This window comes from Mycteria americana, chromosome 14, assembly GCF_035582795.1.
Source record: "Mycteria americana isolate JAX WOST 10 ecotype Jacksonville Zoo and Gardens chromosome 14, USCA_MyAme_1.0, whole genome shotgun sequence".
NCBI classification, from domain to species: Eukaryota; Metazoa; Chordata; class Aves; order Ciconiiformes; family Ciconiidae; genus Mycteria; species Mycteria americana.
Window position 1 is genome coordinate 7,987,920 of NC_134378.1, and position 14,454 is coordinate 8,002,373.

The 14,454-nt window shown below is 39.9% G+C and overlaps 1 protein-coding gene across 2 annotated transcripts in view; it reads left to right on the top strand.

Moving 5' to 3' along the window:
- Window positions 1–1,489: 1,489 nt before the first annotated feature.
- NCOA3 (nuclear receptor coactivator 3) overlaps window positions 1,490–14,454 on the top strand; it is a 94,752-nt gene continuing 81,787 nt past the window's right edge. For both annotated transcript variants that reach the window (XM_075517570.1, XM_075517571.1), the window contains exon 1: window positions 1,490–1,617. The gene's annotated coding sequence lies outside the window, so the exon portion shown is untranslated. The remainder of the gene's footprint in view (window positions 1,618–14,454) is intronic.

Below are 14,454 nucleotides of genomic sequence, written 5' to 3' on the forward strand. Positions count from 1 at the left end.
TTAAACAGCAGACCTCACACTTGCAGGACATGCAACAGGACCTCATCCCTCTTAAGGTACCCCAACACCATGAACGCTTTTCTGTTGTGATAACATAATGGGGAATCTGTGCCTACCTGTTGGTTAAATCTGAGTTCATAAGTACCAACAGGCATTTATGATTGGTAAGTTCTTGTGTAGTAGAACTGCAAGGTAAAATCCAAGGTGGAGCTTGTTTTTCCAGGACTTGACATGTTTGAATTTCTTTTCTCTCTGGATTATTTTGGTTTGTAATGCTCATTTCAGAGGTAGCTGGAGGCTCATATTCTACCAGTAACTTGCTCATAGGTGCCCAACGCTAGTTTGACATATTTTTTTATTTGGGAATTACTGGAAGGTATACTTAATGGCTTGACTTGTCTGTCCATCTTGAATACTAATTGTGGCTATGGTCCTGTAATGAGCTCTGTACGAATAGCTTGGCAAGACTTAAGTCAATGCATTTTCATTATTTCACACTTCATAAATTTTCAAAATAAAAAGAGCATTTTTATATGACTGCTTTATGGGGTGTACCATGTCCTCCACACACCCCGTTTTAGTCTGCAAAGCTTTAAATATTCTATAAACATTTATGAAAAAAGTATTTATGCAAGCAAACTATGGCATAGGAAGGTTGTATTCTAGAAGTCCCTCGCCCTCCATATCCTTGCCTTGCTTTTTTACAGAGGGCAAGTGAATTGCCATTATGAGTTAGTTTGCAAACCATCTTTGACACGTACCTGAAGTAGAGAGTAACTGAAGCTTTCTTTTTAACTTTTATCCCAGCCTGTTTGTGTCTTACTAAACATTCACTTCAGCAGACTTGTATTTTTCTTTATTGAAAGGGAAAGACTGGTGCTTGGCGTAGCTAAATAATGTCTGTGGAGCGTTTGCTGTAACTTTCACCTCAGTGTTGTGATTGAATGCTGCGTGCAGGACCGGTACCTTACTGCGTTTTAATCCTTCGTGCCTATAAACTGCTCCGTGTTAAATACTGTATCGCTGTGACTCCGTGGAGCACTCACAGCTGCAGTGCCCGATAGCGGGGGCATGGTGAGTGCCAGCCTCGCCTCTAACTGACGGGCCTCTAGGAGCGGCGTGGCTGGGCGCACTGCGGGGGAGGCTGGCACGGGGAGCTTCCCACGGGGCCGCTTCCTCCACCCCGTTTGGGGCTGCCCTTCTGGCGACGGCGCTGGAAAGCAGCGGCGCTACCGAGGGCTAGGCGCCAGGCTGCGCGCCAGCCCGCCCCCAGCCAGCGGGCCGCGACGGCAGAAAATGGGCGGGGCCCCATGGCCCCTCCCCGCCCGGATTGGGCGGTGGCTGCAAGGGCCGCTGGGAGCGGCGGCTCAGAAAACGGTGGGGCCCAAGCGAGTACTACAAGTACCGTGATGCCCCGCGCGGAGAGGGGGGCGGGTCCCGTGGGCGCTCGCGTGGGGCCGTACTACAGGTCCCACAATGCCTCGCGCCGCCTGGTGGCTCCTCTCGGGGAGGCTGGTTCCTATTTAAATCTAGGCAGCGAGGAAAATGGCGGCGAGAGGCTGAGTGTGGGGGAGACGGGGAGAAGGAGACGTAGTTGAGCTTTGGCTCCTTTCCCAGGTGAGTGGGGTTTGGAGGGAGGGAGTAACGAGTGGAGGGAGGAGAGTTCTGGTTCTTGTTCCCCTGCTTCTAGCGCTGGGGTGGGACTGGGATGGGGGAGGGAGGGCTGCCCCTTGCCGGGGAAGGGAGCAGCTTGGGGCTGGCCCTGAGGGGCGGCTCTCTTCTCTCCCTCTCGCCCCCCTCCCCAATATGGATGTGTCTCCCTGAGGGGAGGAGGAAGGGCAGCGTAGACCGGTTGTGTGTGAGGAGTGACCCCAGGGCTGGGGATGGGGGGATTCCCAGGGCAGCGTGTAAATGCCTTTACCTCTCTCTAGCCATTGTAACTTTAGCGCTGAGTGTAGTTAGAAGCGGGCATTCCTGAGGTAGTGGTGGGGGACTAGTGTGTTGGGCTGAAGGCTGCCCGTATCGCTGTGTGGTGCATATCGAAGTAGGGTGAGTTTGGGTGGAGGTTCCCGATGTAACAGTGAGAGACTTGGGGTCGCTATGGATTTGTGTTTGGAATCGTCTGACCCTCAGCTTCTCGGCCTGACTGGAGGGTGGTGTGTGGAGGTGAAAAACCTGGGCTAGAATGGCCCCATCTGCCATTCATCTGGGTTTATCTGATACCGAGGCGGTTCCAAAGACCTTGTTATCTGCATTCTCCTTCTGATCGTCCTGTAGCCTCGGTAAGTTTCAGAGGTGACTTCTCGCATCTCCTTGTCTCTGGTAATAAGGAAAGGGACGAGAAATATTGCAAATAAAAGGTTGATTTCTATGCCTCTTATCCATTTCTGCTTCGTAGCTGCAATGAAACTGTGCTGTTGAGAGACGGAGATGAGATTTATTTATTCCCCCCCCCCGAGGTCACATACCACTGTAGGTGTTAGTGATTCTGGGGTATAAATGGGGTGAATATGGGTGGGGATGTTGTCTGAGGTTGACATAATTCCCAGAGTCCTCTTTGTTTGGTTCTAAAGTTGGTTCTGTTTCTGGTTTCTGCTACTACTCTTAAGCACAGTCAGGTTTTCTTTTAAAAGAGAAGCTTCCCACTTTGTCAGCTCATCCAGTGAACACAGTTTTAATTCGGTCTCTTTTATTCAGGCAGTATCTCCTTCCTCTTTAACCTGTTAAGAAAAAAAATCTGGTTCTGCCTTTAAATCTTTTATCTAAAAGTTAACAGAAAACATTATGTTGGATTCTATCTGGAATAACAAGACAAAACTGAAGCAAATCTGGCAGTGTGAGAGACAGTAATGTCTAGCTATAGAGTATCTGTAATACAGTTAAAACAGACACATGATCAAATTTTAAGCTTATTTTCACTGTTGTAAAAATAAGTATTTTCTCATGAAACATTTCTGATTTATAATGAGCTACACAAGACAAAGATGTGTGTGTTCTAAACATAAATACAAGATAGTTTCATAGTAACAAACAGTATTTGAGTGAAAGCCCCAGCATAAGAGCTTGGGTTTAGAGGAAACAGAAAAAATTGCGGGTTGGTGTTGGGGTTTTTTTTGGTGGTTTTTGTTGTTTTGTTGTTTTGTTTTTTTGTTTAACTAGACTGTGCATGATAACATACAATAATTGTATTTACTGTTAGCAGTTGTTGTAGTGGGCTGTTTAACTGACTGTTGTTCAGAATTTCATTCAACTCTGTTACTATTACTATTTTTTTTTTTTAATTTATTAATACCAGTGGATTTGCTGCTGTGATATGAAGGTAGAGGTTGGGGGATAAGGGAAGTGATAGCAGACAGAATAAACCCAGTATTCAGCCTTGCTTTAAGTACCCTTCCTGATGACAGTGTGCTGTTTCCAGTCTGCTTTTATTTGGCATGTGAGTTGAGTGGGTTTTGGGGTTTTTTGTTGGTTGTTTTTTTTTTTTTTTTAATTCTTCATTTGAAACTCCTATTCATCCTGGCATTGGATTTATTAATTTGGAAGTTTGCATTGTCTGCTTATCAATTTTTTGCATAGTGTCACTGAGACTAATGCATAGTTGAGACAAAATGCAGAGTATGAAGGAGAAGGAAATCTGTTTTACAATAGAATATTATCTTTTGATCATGGGCTTTTTTTTCATTAATAATGGACAAGAAATCACAGTCAAAACCTTCAAGGTTAATTTCTATGTTACAGTTGTTTAGAAAAGGCTGGTGGTTTGGTTTTTTTTTTTGAAGAACCCTGAGAAAGAAGGGGTGTCTTGGTTATATTTGTCTGCAAAATCAAGCCATTGGTAGGTAGCATGTAAAATGATATTGGACGCTACAGTCTGACACTGGAGGTTGCTTCAACTCCTGCATTTAAATGAGCCTCCCTCGAAGAGGTGATCTTGAATGACTGTATGATAGAGGATATTCTGCATTATGTTCATGGAAGCTTTTTGATTATGAGTATTTAGAAATATCTTAAATATTCTTCTGACTTGTTTCTATACTAAACATGGAGGTGAGGGGGAGGGGAAGAATAGTATTCTTTATGCCAAGGATATGAGAGGGTGGTGAAGAATATCTAAACCTGAATGCTGGGGCAGCATGTCTGTGTGCTTTTTTCTCTGGCCAGATCTATTGATGTTTCTAAATGTAGCGCATTAGGGAAGAGACAATTGTGAAAGAATTTAACTGCTACTGATTTTAAATCTGCTATGGAACATATTTCCACCCTGCTTCTATATCCTGCATTTAGTTAAGAGAAGGTACATCAAATCCTTTTTTTACCCCATGTAAATAGGAGGTATACTTCAGATGGACGCTATCACTTTAATAATACTTTTAATTTAACTGGTAACTTTTATTTTTGGTTGACAGTTATCAATAAGCTGATTGTCTTTGAAGTGGAGCAAAATTAACTTGTCTCCAAACTCAATCTCATGAGGGATTTTTAGTCTTCCCTGTGCAGCGTGTGGAGTTATTGTTGGTGAGGTTTTATGCTTTTTAGATGTAGACATGCATTTTTCTTTTTTGTTGTCTAGAGCCAGCCCTATTTCTGACATTGTACAGAGGTAAGAAAAAGGCAGTTGCTTAAGACAGCGTGCTATTTAAATGAGAGGGAGAAGAGGGCAAGGGGGCCACCATTGGTTTGACTGCTCATTTTGCTTATACCCTGGAAAGTCAGGCTTGTTACTGCTGATGATAAGCTTAGGATATGGTGTAAGTCGCTTACTTCTGAGGTTGTGACTGCTTTTGCAATATACTAGAAGAGTGGAGGTGATAAGGTCAGCTCTACAGGTATCTACCTTTAATATTCCCTGACTTTGTGTGCTTTGTGTGTGTGTGTGGGGTTGTTGGTTTTTTTGCTTTGGTTTGGTTTTGGTCATGTCCCTCCCCTTGCCCCCCCCTTGTCACCTTCACTGTTAAATGTGAGCCTGTTCAGGTCAGGTGTAGTGAAACTGTTTGTCAAACATTCTTTGTTAGGTTATGGATCACTGCCCTATTGAAAATTTTATTTTAAAGGCTTTCTTACCATCAAGTTAAGTTCTTTTTTGAAGATTACAAACCATGGATAGTGTTGACTTGAAGCCTAAAACCATCATAACTGCATTTTATGGATGAGATTGTTCTAGAAATCTGAAAACATTGTAAAAGTTCTTCAGAAAATGTTGTAATTGTTAGGTCAGGGCAAGCAATTTTTCATCAAAGTTGTTACACATGTGGCTAAACTACATAGCAGTTTTGCCCTGATTTATCATGTGCACCTGAAAATGGGGGAGGAGGGAGAAGAGGAAGGCTGCAGAACAATATAACTGTTATACTTCTAGCCATAATGACTAGCACCTGCATTAGCCTTGGCTGAGTATAAGATTTTGTCATAAAGCCTGGACCCTTTACTGTTTCCATACTTCCATGCATGTCAAGATGTGTCAGAGCCATGGAATGAGATAATCTAGTATCACAGGTATGCCCAGAAGGCCTTTTAGAGGCGTGTTTTCAAGGTAGGTTTGTACATATAGTTGCATGGCATATTCCATATGTGAGTTCTGAGTTATGAAGATTTTTTTCATCCTTCTGTTCTCTGCTGCATGGAAGTGAGAAAATAAGCAAGTTGTTTGCTCTTTCAAAGGCAACACTGAAACAGGTTGCATGGCTAAAAATGTTACCAATATAATGCGTTTCTCTTGGGTAGTGGTAGCCTAACACTTCCTCCCTCCCCCCCGCCCCTGGCAGCGTTAGGAGGGGGACTGAGTGGAATAGGGCAGAAAGAAAAGGCAGAAGTATCTTTTATCTCCCTGGTCTCAGAGACTGTAAGGCTATTTAATGTATGGATGAAACCTGCTCTTTGGGAGTTGCTTTGTTTGCCTAGAATCTCCACAGGGCTACATGTGTGCTTTTTCTCATGAACTTTTAGGTGAGGTGGAATAAAATGAGATACATTGTCTTTTGTGATTCCAGTAGCTTTCTCTCAGCAAACACAAATGGTAAAAATGAAATTTTCTGGAGTATTTTATCATCAGGCCATACAAACATGTTTTTGAATGACACTACAAATATCAAAGAATTAGGAATGGACTGTGTTCCCTTCAACAAATACAGTTAGTTCTTAAATTGTTTCTAATGGAAATCCTTTCTAATGTTGTCTTCAACCTGGGTTTTACTATAGTTAGAAAGACATGCAGAAGAGCAGTTAGTGAATGTGGGAAAGGGAAGAAAAAATGATTCTAAGGGAAACCACTCAGACTAGAAAAAAGCAAGCCAAAATCTGTTGTCTAAAGACTATTTGTCAGTTGTCTTTGAAGAAAACAACGGGCAGATTAGGTGTTTGCCTGCCACTTTCAGTGTACCAGTGTAGAATAAAGCAGATCAGCCTGTGTGTTCAAAACAATTGTCAAAGACTTTCTTGAAAGCTTACCCAGTTCATTTAATGTTAAGCATTTATTTTCAATGCCAGTGTTTGTCTGGGTCATGTGTGCAACAGAACTGTAATGCAGTACCTTTTTTTTTTTTCCTAAGACAACTGTAGCAAAACTGTTAATTCATATATTGCACTCCTTCCAAGTGTCTTAGAATACCCATTTATCTTTGTAGTTGGTCACAAGCTAGACAAGACTTCAGTGTCACCACGCTGTGCCTAGGGAAGCATCTCTCCTCCTGTTACTGAACCCAGTTGCAGGTATAGTTGTGGTTGTATCATGCGATGCTCTATTAAATTGTTTTCTTGGACGTAAGAGGAGATCACCTTTATATGGCCATAGATGTGCTAAATGTCCTTCCTTCTCTATACTCCTTAACAGGTAATTTTGAACTTTAAAGGAAAAATATCTCTTTATTCCAGATCATATAGTATGCTTTTATACACAACTTAAATAGTATCAAATGCTTGTCGTATTTACCTAATGAAGAGGGAATATAAGCGCTTTAAAGCAAAGGATCTGTCATAATGCTTAACATGAAACTTCTTAAAGTGATTATTAGTGGCTTTTCTTAGCAATGAAAGCTTTATGTCAAATATGTTGGCTGTACCATAACTTTAACCCAGTGTTTTCAGGTAATGTATTAACATACAAACTGTGCTGTCCCTTCTAGGCTTTCATAATATTAAGTCATGCAAAATCAAGTCCCTGAGGAGGAGTTGGTGGAGATTTAAAAAGCAAATAAGCAACCCCCCCCAATTCTTGATTCTTTTAAAACCAATATAGAGGTTTTAAACTCTTGTTTTTCTACAACCCTGAACTTTCATAACTATTGTGACAAACTTGAGAATTAGTGTGTGTATATACATATATTTTTTTTAAAGCTATAACTTGCTGATAATGTTCCCAGTCTACCAGATGGTGCAATACTGAAATCTGTTAGCAATGGGCTGCGTGGTAAAATCAAGCAGACTGTTTCTTATCCTATGCTTTTCTGAACTGCACAAAGTGAGTAGGTAAATATATATACTTGTTCTACAAGGACAATGCAAAGCTGGCTCACTAGCACCAGCCACTGCAAAATTACTGTTGTAGTTCTCTTATGTGCTGCTTTGGAGACTCATCTTTTTGTTAAAGACTTAAAAGAACAAGAGCATAATCTTGGGAAGAAACATGAAAAACAGTTGAAGTGTTTCTGGTGTTTCACTATGCCAAAGAATGACTAAGCAATGGAAGCTTACAGTAGTGATGTACGTTGTTTTTGTTTTTTCAATTTTGCTCATCTGAAAGCCTCTGAATTTTTGTTTTTCTGTGTCTTAAGCAGGTCTGTTACTGCTCTGAGCTCTAGCTAGAGCACAAGATATGAAGTGTTATAGTATAATAAGACTAAGCAGCTACTTCTACCTTACATCGGCAAATGAGTAGTAAGCTCTAAGGGTGCTATTTTACTATTTACTTTATATGTAAATGAGTGAAATGTCCTCACAAGATTTTTAAAGTTACAAAATCTCTGGTCTAGAGATAAGCTGCTTTCTTGACTTGCATAAGCAATAGTTTACTTTTTTTCTTTTAGATGTCTTAATGTTCTTTTTTAAAAGACTCTTTTAAATATTGCTGTAGGTTTAGCAAGGAACCTTTCTAGACTGCATGGGTTTAATGTTTTGTTGTTAGTTCCCATTGGCCAAATATTGATGAGCTGAGTCATTTACATATAGATAATGGTGTGAAGTCAAATCCAACTTCCAGTGCTGATTCAGCATGAAACATTTGGTTATAAAATCACTTATGAACAGACTTGTTCAAAGTACATCAGTCAGCTGCTGGTTAACTCTTATATGAATGATCTTGGAGATCATAAATGTCTTTTGAATGCTTTCTTAGTTAGCATGAATCTGAGGAAATTATTCTTCTGGTAAGTCTCTAAGAAAATGCAGTTAGAAGTTGTTATACATGCATACCTAAGAATAGAAAACGTAAAAATTTGGTTGCGTTGCTCTACATACTTTTTCTCTATGGTTACCTTCTGTGTAATAACAGAATGCCCTACCTCACTGAAACATCCTAAAGTGATAGAACAGGTAATGGAGTGGGGGAGTGGGTTGGGTGGCTTTTGTTGCTGTACCTGTTAATGGAAGGGTTAAGCAGAAGGCAGAAGTAAACAATTTACTTTCAAAAAAAAAAAAAAAAAGTGAAACGCTTGTTCTCTACTCCAGTATTTTGAGGAAACTTTTAATTGTTCAGAACAATCAGTCAAGAGGACTGTTTTGTGTTCTCTCTGCACCAGTCTGAAGAACTAAAACCTAAAGCAAAGGTAGCATTCCCCTGGTTTTGCCTTGTGCATTCAAACTGTAATTCTAACACCTCACTGGTTGTCCTATGGAGTGTATTAACATCTTAACGCTGCTGGTTTTGTCAAATACCTGAGTTGTGTTTTCATCACATTCTCTGGAGGCTAGTGAGTCCCAGGAAAAGGGAAACTTCTGTGCTGCCTGCTTTTTGCCACTATATGTGAATGGGTAGCAGCTAATGTAGTCTACTTGAATAAACTTTTTCTAAAACTTCAGACAACATGAGAGTGTTGAGAGTGTACACATATGCATGTGTCCTGGTTTCGGCTGGGATAGAGTTAATTTTCTTCCTAGTAGCTGGTATAGTGCTGTGTTTTGAATTTAGGATGAGAATAATGTTGATAACACACTGATGTTTTAGTTGTTGTGAAGTAGTGGTTACACTAGTCAAGGACTTTTCAGCTTCTCATACTCTGCCGACTGAAAAGGCTGGGGGTGCCCAAGAAGCTGGGAGGGGGCACAACCAGGGCAGCTGACCTAAACTGGCCAAAGGGCTATTCCATACCATGTGACTTCATGCTCAGTATATAAACTAGGGGAAAGCTGGCCAGGGAGCCGCTGCTCAGGAACTGGGCATCAGTTGGCTGGGTGGTGAGCAATTGCATTGTGCCTCACTTATTTTGTATATTCTTATTCTTCTTATTATTATTATTTTCCCTTCTTTTTCTGTTCTATTAAACTGTCTTTATCTCAACCCATGAATCTTACTTTTTTTTTTCCTCCAATTCTCTTCCCCCATCCCACTGTGGGCGGGAGGGGAGTGAGCGAACGGCTGTGTGGTTTTTAGCTGCCTGCCGGGTTAAACCACGACAGCATGTGTGCGCGCACACACGATCAATCAGTATGTGGAAGCGCTGTATTGTTTCTTGGAAGCTTATGGAAGAAGTAGTAAAGGTTCAAAAAGTAATTTGTTCCTCTTATTCACAATGATTACTTTAAAATAGTTATCCATTCTTATCAGCCTACATTTTAAGATGATTTAAAACAAAAATTTGCAACTTCTTTTTTGCCAGTGACTTGGATAGACTTTTCAGACCTCTTCCCCTATAACAACTTTTTTCCTCCATAAAGGCTGGGCTAAAGAGGTTAGACAGAAATAGGGAATTATGGCTCTTGTTGCACTTCCTTTTGTGCTCTGTCCGTCTTTGCTGCTGCAATGAACTAAAGCAGACATAGCAGCATCTTTTGTTGTAGTACTCTGGGTTTCATCTTCTGTGGAAGCCTTTTTGATGTTCAGAGTGGGGATTTCTGGCTCAATGGAGAGACCTCAGCATATGGCCTACTAGAGGACCACACTTTGGGTAATGCTGTTAGGTGTTCATGGGTTTTTGATCCTTTTAACCAGTATTTATAAAATACCATTTGCTTGGCTCAGTTTTAACTATTAAGTGCTATCAAAGAGAATCCTTATGTCTTAACTACTTAAGAGGGAAGTTTAAAAATATTTGCTCTAAGTCATACTCTGCTGTACTTCTCATTTAAGCATAATTTTGTAGTAGCCTTTTAAACAAGCAAATCCAAAAGAACAAATGAATTCAAGATGCTTTAAAGGTATCTTATTTGGTTGCATACCAGTTTGATGCCATGTGCTGGCGTGTGCATTGTTCTTGCTTTGTAAATAACTTGTGTTTCCTTATTTGAAAGTTTTAGTTTCCCATTAAAATACCTGAATGGGAAATAACATTTTTAGTCAGTAATTGATAGAATCCCTTCTTAATCAGTATTTATCTAGTCATAGATAGCTCTAAAGGCAACAAAAGCAAGAGTACTTTATCTGCAAATTGTTCTCTTGATTAAAATGGAACAAAACCAGGACCTCTGTTAACCTAGAATGTCTGTTTGATCCCCCTTTAAGAGGAAGGCAGTTCTTTTGATCACTGCACAGAAAAATGAAAAAACATCTGCACTGGCTGGAGTAGCTTTTGGATACTTTTGTATTACACCTGTGGGTTTTCTGTTGAAGCCCCTAACCTTTTGGTGATGCATGTTCATAGCTCATAAACAAGACTTGTAGAGGTGAGGTGTAGAACCAGTGCTAGCAAACTTGCCAGACTTGTATTGGCTGTGTTAGAGATCATAAGAAGGTAGTAGGGATGACAAGTGGGATCCAGTGAGATGTAAAATGAGTAGAGATTTGAGGAAATTCAAGGAGAGCCATCACTTGATAGGGACAGAATAGCTTGTATTGTCATCCACTGTATTTTCTGTTCAGATGTACAGCTACAAGGTAGCTTTATCCTGAACTGCTTTGTCTTCTCTTACCCATCTGTCTGTAGCTGGACCTCAAATGACCTCTATCAAGGGTTTAATATGTAGTACGATAATATTTCAGCTTGGCCAAGCAATGCTTTTGGTATATGAGCAAAGTTTTTTCCTTCCCCCCCAATCTTAGCACTGCTTTATATCAATGAAATTTTTGCTTAAACTAAAGATTCTGTCTAGGCAGAAGTGTAAAGTTGTTAGAGCTGTACATCTGAGAAAGCTTTTTAAAAATCTCTTAAAGCAGTGGAAATTTCCAGGCATCACCAAAAAAAAAAATTGAAGTTCTGGTCTAATAACTGCTTTGCAAGAAGAGAGAAATATGAAAAGGAACCGCAGACATTCTGGATGTCAGCCTGTGAAATTTTCCACTATTTCCTTTAATAACATGCAGGCATGCTTATATTGCTAGAATTTCAGTTAGAAGTCTTGTTCTGACTGAAACTTCAAGCTACTTGGTGAGCAAATGCTCCCTGAAAATGAATTGTCAAGAAAAAAAGTTCTTGCTTGTAAGAACGTGCATAAACCACTCACATGCTGAATATCAACTATTGATTATATTAATCTTGCCTTCAATTTCTTGTTTTACAGTTTAACTGTTACTATTACTAGGTGATCACTGCCAGGTGACAATCCATCTTTTCTTGTTTCCGATAGTAATTCTAGACTAACATTTCCAATAAGGACTGTATGTTGCTAAATTAGAAATCTTAATTGTCGTATCTTTGATATACTAAAGGAACAAAGACATTAGGAAACATATCCTGTTCTCATCATATTCTTTTGTAAAACACTTTAAAACCTATTTAATGGTTATTTATAAAATTATTGTAGCTTCAGATATATTGGTGAAAATCAAACTGAAGGGATCTACAGATTCAACCTCATTTGTCTACCTTGAAGCTCTTTTCTGCTTAAGTTCTTGTTTACCAAAAGGCTCCCTGACCTTTCTCCAAGGTCTAGGGGACTCTGTACTTTGAATGTGCCTTGTCTTTCTGTCACTACAGATATTTATTGTTGACTTATGCTCTTTTGGGTTAGGGCCTAAAGAGTCCTTTATATAATGGGTTGAGGGGTTGTTTTTTTTGCTTAAATGCTGGTATGGGAGCTAAGGTGGTATATTGTGCAAAAAGCAAGCAACATCACAACAAACTGACTTCTTTCCAGTATTAATTGAAAATATAAAACCAGAACCCTTCAAATGCGTTCCCGTGGAACGCTGTCTTTCCAAGGCAGTGTGGTACACTTCCACAGCTGCTTGAGCCAAGTCAGGGCTATTGTGCTTCCCTTCTGTTACCTCTCTTCCCCTTGCTCTGGGACTGAGGCCCTTGTAGTCAGCAAACGGATTTAATTCAGAATTGTCCATTCCCTCCCTCCTGCCAACAAAGAAACCTGAACCCCAAAACCAAATGAAAACACCCAGACAACTTCTGGCTGTCAGGTTACCCCTAGTTGCACAAATACCAGTACTAGTGCAAGGGAATGGGTGGGGTGGGACTACAGCAGCCACAGTCTATCAAAATTTAAACTAGATGGAGTTCCTGTAAGACTCTGTTCCTGATACAAATGTGTTATAGAAGAGAGACTCAGGTGGTACCTGGGTGTAGGAGAAATTCAGCACCCTTTGTCTACCCTGAGGCTGTAACTAGAAAAAGTTGGTAGAGTTACTAATTATGTATTATTACTGGTAGTTCCTTACCTGTTGTATCTGCATTGGAAAACTAACTTCACTGAAGTCAATAGGGATTAAGTAGATATATTGAGTGCTGTTCTGAAAACTGATGTTGAGAAACCCGCAAACATTTAATGTGTATTTGTTACTAGTGTAGTGCATATACATATTGCTGAGCAGAATAATCTACTGAAAGGGGTAAGTACTGCAATAATTCTATTTTGGGGTAAATTATCAAATGGATCACTTCTGTAGAGACTCAGAAGATCAGCAACCCCATGCTCTGGGGTCTAAGGTTGACTGATTTTTAACAGGACTGTAGGATTAGAATATATTAGGTTTTGTTATGAAAAACTTTTTTATTGTTCATTTCTCCTATGCTGTTGTAATTAGTGGTTCTTCATAGGTGGTAAGGGACCTCATGGTTTCTAGGTTGAGGTTAAGGACTAAGAACAGTAAAGATCTTTAATAGCTGGTGATACTTGTTCCTAAATGAACTTGCAGAGTAGATTGACATACTTGGCAGCATTTATAGAACCAGTGCTTAAAAATCTGTAGTGGAACTGTCACTTAAGTTCTAGCTTTCACTTCCACAAAATCAAGGTTAAACCTCTTTTTTTTTTTTTTTTTTTTTTTTTGTCTGAAGATTACTTTTTTTAATGGAGACAAAAACAAAAGGGGAGGGGAGGACAGTACAGAACAAGTTTTGTGTACAGCTGTGTCTTTTTATACCAAGAGTGCCTTTCATGTCTAGGTCTAGATAGTTTCCAAAGTTAACCTGTACAGCTAGGCCAAAATAAACAACTACCTGCAAAGCTGAAGACAAATTATTGTACTCCGATAAAAGTATGTTTACTGTAGAAAGCTATTGCTAAATAGAAACATATTCAATGTTTATACGAGCACTTGTTCAAAAGGAATCTGTCAATGCCTGTACACAGATTGATAGGACGCAGGTCAATTTAGAATATAGCCATCTTACCCGCAACTTCACAGAAGTGATGAAAGTGGGAAGTGGCACATAACAGTAATTGACAGGACCATCAATCTCAAATAATACTTTTTTGAGCCAAGGTGGCAGTGTTTCCAGACTTCCAAAAGCAACACAGCTGAACCCTTTTGATTGGTAATGACACTATAACACACAGTTGCCAAAATAATTGATGGTTTTTTGGATTTAGGGCCCTGTTGAATGTCTGCTTGGTATTGTCTGGGAACTTTTTTCCTGTTTGCTGTCTACCTTTAGGTTACAGTTAGGGATGCAAGAGCTCCTCAGCCAAGTTTCAGGGCAGGTATTTGACTGACTGAATTAACTATGGACCAGACTCTTTAGATTGGAGTGTCCAAAAGCCTGTTTTAAAGTGTATGACTTCACTTCTAACTGGATTTAACTCTTAGCTGACACACAGATTCCACTGGTATGGGGCTTCAGCAAATGTTTTCCATTATGATAAGGGCAAATCCATGAAGTGAGCTGACTTTATCAGAGGCAGAGCAGTCCTAACTCTTGTTTCTAATTAGAATACACAAATGTTTTACCTATAATAGAATCTCTTGAACCTCAACAAACTATGAAACTTAATGTAATTGGCCTGTTCTGCTGGTTAGAGTTTAAGATAAAGATGTGTCTTGAAACTGCAGTTTAGTTTTAAAGTAAACTTTAATGTCTGACTGCTATGTTATAATTTACTGTCTTAATCTGTTCATTAATCCTTTGTCTTTAAACAGAA